The sequence below is a fragment of the Piliocolobus tephrosceles genome, unplaced genomic scaffold (assembly GCF_002776525.5).
Source record: "Piliocolobus tephrosceles isolate RC106 unplaced genomic scaffold, ASM277652v3 unscaffolded_36657, whole genome shotgun sequence".
NCBI classification, from domain to species: domain Eukaryota; kingdom Metazoa; phylum Chordata; class Mammalia; order Primates; family Cercopithecidae; genus Piliocolobus; species Piliocolobus tephrosceles.
The window spans coordinates 3,032-7,849 of NW_022320595.1; the positions used below are offsets into that span (position 1 = coordinate 3,032).

Sequence of the window (4,818 nt, forward strand, 5' to 3'; positions counted from 1 at the left end):
TCCATCAGCCTGGGTCTCTTGAGTAACTACAGTGAGAGACGCCTCTGCTGAATCACAATGGACATAAAGAGTGACAAACTTTTGCTGTATTAAGACTCTGAGACTTTAGGATTGTTTGTCATCAGCCTGACCTAACCCATGATGCGTGATATAGGTCCTAAAGTCCAGTCAGTGTTCTGAAAGCAGTGACTTTGTCTCAAGAACTCAATGAGCAAGGCAAGGGTTTTGCCTTAAGAACTCAATGGGTCAAGTCCAGAAAACCAAGTTCACTCAGAGAATCCAAAGGACAGGAGCAGTGCCTCAAATGAAGGCAAAGTCAAGAGCCAAGAGCTGAGAAGAACTGGACTGGCATGAGAACAGGTTGGAAGTAAAGCTCAGAGAACGCTTGTTAATTCCTAGGGAAGGAAGTGAATTAAAGTGAGTAATATCTGTCTTTATTATTTTCTCAGCTCTGATCCACAGTGTGGTCTGGTAGATTTGAAGGTTCAAGGTCAAGTGGACATGAGAGTGGTGGAAGCATCAGTACTATGCAGTTTGTGGAGGTTCAGGTTGGTAGTACAGGGAGATGTAGGAACACAGTGCAGGTGCTCTGACTAGAGAGAAGGAGCAAAGTGTTGAAAACAAACCCTGCGACGATGAGGAGCTCTGTAGAGGCACACAGATGTTGATGATAGGTTCCCTTTGAGCCACTGAATAAGATGTTCCATTTGGTCATCACTGTGTATAGTGGACAGTATTCAGCTGGACAAGGTTGTAGACTTCTAAGCTGGGAGATGAACTGAAAGTGAGGTCAGAGGTCAAATGACTGAGTCCTCTGTAAAGGAAGATCTGGTTAATAGACTGTCTCCAAGTGTGCAGATTGGGGCTAATATGAAAAATGTCCTTGTTAGAAAGTTGGGTCAGGAACATTCAAGGCAGCACTGAGTATTGGACAGGACACATTAATTCCTCAGGTGTCTCAGGTGTTCCTTCAGTGTGTAGATATCATGTAGCAGTAATGTGTAGATGCCGTTTTTGATTCTGGCCTTTGGAGACCATATTCAGGGCTAAGTATAACTAGTCAGGAAGCATGGTGGCAGAGCATCAACCTGAACACATGCCCCCTGAGCTTTAGGGAAACAGTGTCTACCTGGCAGTTTTGGCTGCCTAGATTATATGATATTGGAAACTCAGAATAGTAAAAAGAGGCAACCTGCCTTGTATCAACAGAACTGCCCTGCACGTGGCAGCTGCTATAGGCTATGAGGAGATGTATGAGATGTATGCCCTACCTTCAGATGCTGAGACCTCAGGAAACAGTTGCTAAAAGCTAAAATTTCCATTCCCTGGGATAATATTTTGTCTCCACTGGGCTCAGCTTCCATGAAAATGGGCACAGGGTTGCAGTTAACAGACCTGATGTCCTTCTGAGATGCACATTATAGGTACCCCTATAACTTTGCTGTAAGCTAAGTGTCTAGAGACTATAAAATGCCATAGAGGTTCAGACAAGGTCAAAGCAGAGACAAACAAACCCTACAGCCTCTGGATTACAGAGCTGCTTTCTGGGACCTAATAAATCACTTTACCTTCTGAATTAGTCAATTAGTGGTGCTGTGAGGGTAGGAAAGGAGTGAATAAGCCACTAGTAACATCCAAATATGGCTATGAGCCTTGGTAGTCGTGGTAGGAGCTGTTTACAAAGGTCACTGGCGGCTGGCTGAGGAATTGGTATTATGGTTTGTGAGAAGAGTTTCAGCTTCAGAAGAGGGAGTGCAGCTGCTTGGCTAGATCTCAGGCTGGGCACAAATTCAAGTGGACACTTGAACTAGGGAGGGGAGTGATGACAGATAGCCCCTCAGCTTCCCTGTAGGTGGTATGCATCCGAAACCTCTGGCATTGATGTGACAGCGGAACTGATGCTCCAGGTCCCAAGCAATGCTGATGGGTGGCAGGCATGAGTCCTTCAGGAGATGCTCTGGTTATTGGCTTTCAGCTTGGAGAGGTCAAGACCCTCAGACAGTGTGGGCAGCATGTGACTAATAGGAGCTGGCTCTGAACACACTGCCTCCACAAACAGCTGGGTTCATGTGGTCATCTGGGTCACTGTCCTCTCTCCCTGCCTGCCCCCATCCCAACATTTCAACTTCAGCAATATTGCTTCCTTTCTTCGTCCCAATTTTTTTTTTTTTTTTTTTTTTTTTTTTTTTTACAGAAAGTGGGTCCAGTCAACCACAAGGCTTTGTTTTGCTGAGTTGAGTATGCAAATACACAAGGACCTGTAGTCCTTCTCCACACGGTGCTTAACTTTCTCTGTAAAGAAACACTGAACAAATATTCTTTAAGCACTGATTTAATGGAACATCAAATCGTTGATTTCTTTGGGTACTTGCATGTACTGATCTGCCCCCTCTAACTGCCCTAAGAAGAGGATTCTAAGTATAATTGGAATGCAGAAAAACTCTTCATGTAGTTGAGGTCTGCAGCACAGCACCAAACAATTCAATGAAGCATCAATGTGAAGATGCCAGGCAGAGACATGGGAGCCAGGAATGGGGCCGTGCAAGAGTAGTCAGCCATAGTGAGGCAGGGCAAGACTGGTGTGACTGAATCATGACAGATCCTCCATGGTACTTGAAATCCCCTCCACTCCCCCATCATGGACTAAATGAAAAAATGTCCCGTCCCCCAAGATAGGGGCCCCAGTGGACCTCAAAGGCATAATCTGGCTGATGTTGGCATTGGTTAGGTCAATTAGGATAGAACAGCTGACAGAAAGACATCCAGAGGGAGAGTCCAACAACTGTTCAAAAGAGAGCCAAGACTAAGATTGGAGAGGGAAAGTAGTGTCAGGTCTGAGAGGTTACAATAGCAAATAAAGCTACAAGGTTAGGAGCCAGATGAAAGGGAGGTAAGGAATAAAGGCAAACACCACCACCACCACCACCACCACCAGCACCAACACCAACAACAACACAGAAGGGAAAGAGGACCTAGCTAGAACTTGTAAAAAGGGTCAAGATACCCAGGCTGGGCGCGGTGGCTCACGCCTGTAATCCCAGCACTTTGAGAGGCCGAGGGGGGTGGATCACAAGATCAGGAGTTTGAGACCAGCCTGGCCAATATGGTGAAACCCCGTCTCTACTATAAACACAAAAATTAGTCGGGCGCAGTGGCACACACCTGTAGACCCAGCTACTCTGGAGGCTGAGGCAGAAGAATTGCTTGAACCTGGGAGGCGGAGGTTGCAGTGAGCTGATATTGTACCACTGCACTCCAGCCTGAGCAATAGAGCAAGACTCCGTCTCAAAAAAAAAAAAAAAAGAAAGAAAAGGGCTGGGGGCCAACCTCAAGGTGCTTGAGTAGGCTGGCCAAACTTAAATGCACAGGTTAGGAGGGAATATTATATAACTAAGAATACACATGATACTGTGATAGTTATTTAGTGGTAATGATGATATCAATGACCATTTATTTAAATAATAAGCTTTAAAATACCTTTGATACATTTGGAATAGTTAAGAAAATACAAATGTGTACTGAAGATGTTAGATAGCATTAGAGAATTATTGCTAATTTTGTTCGTTGTAATGGTGGTATTGCAGTTAATAGGGAGAATATTCTTAATGTTTTCAATCTCTAAGAAAATAAAGATTAACTGTCATGATAACTGAAAAAAAATATATATACACACACACACACACACATATATGAAGTAAATATGACAAAAATTTAACAAGTTTTGGATGCAGGTAATAGTTCCATGTACTTTTTTTTGTTTTTCCTGTTTAAACATTTTTCTTTTTTTTTTTTTTCCCAGGTCAAACTCATTTCCCTTTTATTAAAGTCCAAGTTACCATTACATGGCTTGGTACTCAATAAAGGAAAACTTGTTCAAATAAGGTAATATGTTATCATCAGTATTTCCAGGAAACTGTTCACACTCAAGTAGCAATGTCAATAAATCCATGGGGAAGCCCATCCATGGGGTTTACACTTTGTCAAGGCCCAGTTCCTCCGGAGTGGAGATTCCCAGTTCATTTAAAGTTGGTCTAAGTTCCTGGATGACATAGGGGTAGATTTCCTTATGAGGTCCTGCTTTGTCCTTAACAGCCTCTAGGATACGAACTGTACTAGCAAAATCATTTAATCGTCTGCATGCCCGCAAAGCAGCATCAATGATTTTGGGCTCTGGAACCAGATCATAGGTAACAAGTGTGTTTATCCCTTTACGCAATTCCCAGGCATCTATATCTGGCTTGTTGAAGTATGTTACCCAGCCAGCATCAAACTCCTCATGTGTCTCATGTGACCCATGAGAATAGCAGCGAACTGACTGGATAGCCGCGGCGGGGCCGGGGGTCCGGGCAGAGTGCAGCAGGCCTCGAGGGCCGGCCCAGGTGGTGGCGGCCACAGCGCAGCGGCGGAGAGCGGCGCCCAGCATGACGGCGATGGCGGCGCGCAGGCTGAGGGTAGAGAGAAGCCGGTGTGAGCTCGCGGGTTACTCCAGAGCTCAACATTTTTCTTAAAAATAGTTATAAATAAAAGCTAACACTTAATTTTTATCAATAGAGCTACCAGAAACTAAAATACAGCTAGGTATAAAATGATTATGCTAATGAAAAATCAAGACTATGTGGGTGAAAATATGTTATCAATTATCCATGTCGACCAGAAACATTGGGCGAAGGTCTTTATCACAAGGAAACTTTGCAGAGCAAATTTGAGATTAGAGATGGCTGATAAAATAGTTTCCAGATTTCTCCAGCAGTTTCTTAGGTCTCTCCTGATTTCAGTAATCTAAATATTCATTTGCAAATGCATCTATTTTAAGGGCAT

At 43.9% G+C, this 4,818-nt stretch overlaps 1 pseudogene across 1 annotated transcript; it reads right to left on the reverse strand.

The window, feature by feature from the left end:
* Positions 1-3,774: 3,774 nt before the first annotated feature.
* LOC111550599 lies at positions 3,775-4,487 on the reverse strand (annotated as a pseudogene). The gene has a single exon (XR_002734111.3). The product of XR_002734111.3 is annotated as a cytochrome c oxidase subunit 5A, mitochondrial pseudogene (transcript).
* Between the last annotated feature and the right edge of the window lie 331 nt (positions 4,488-4,818).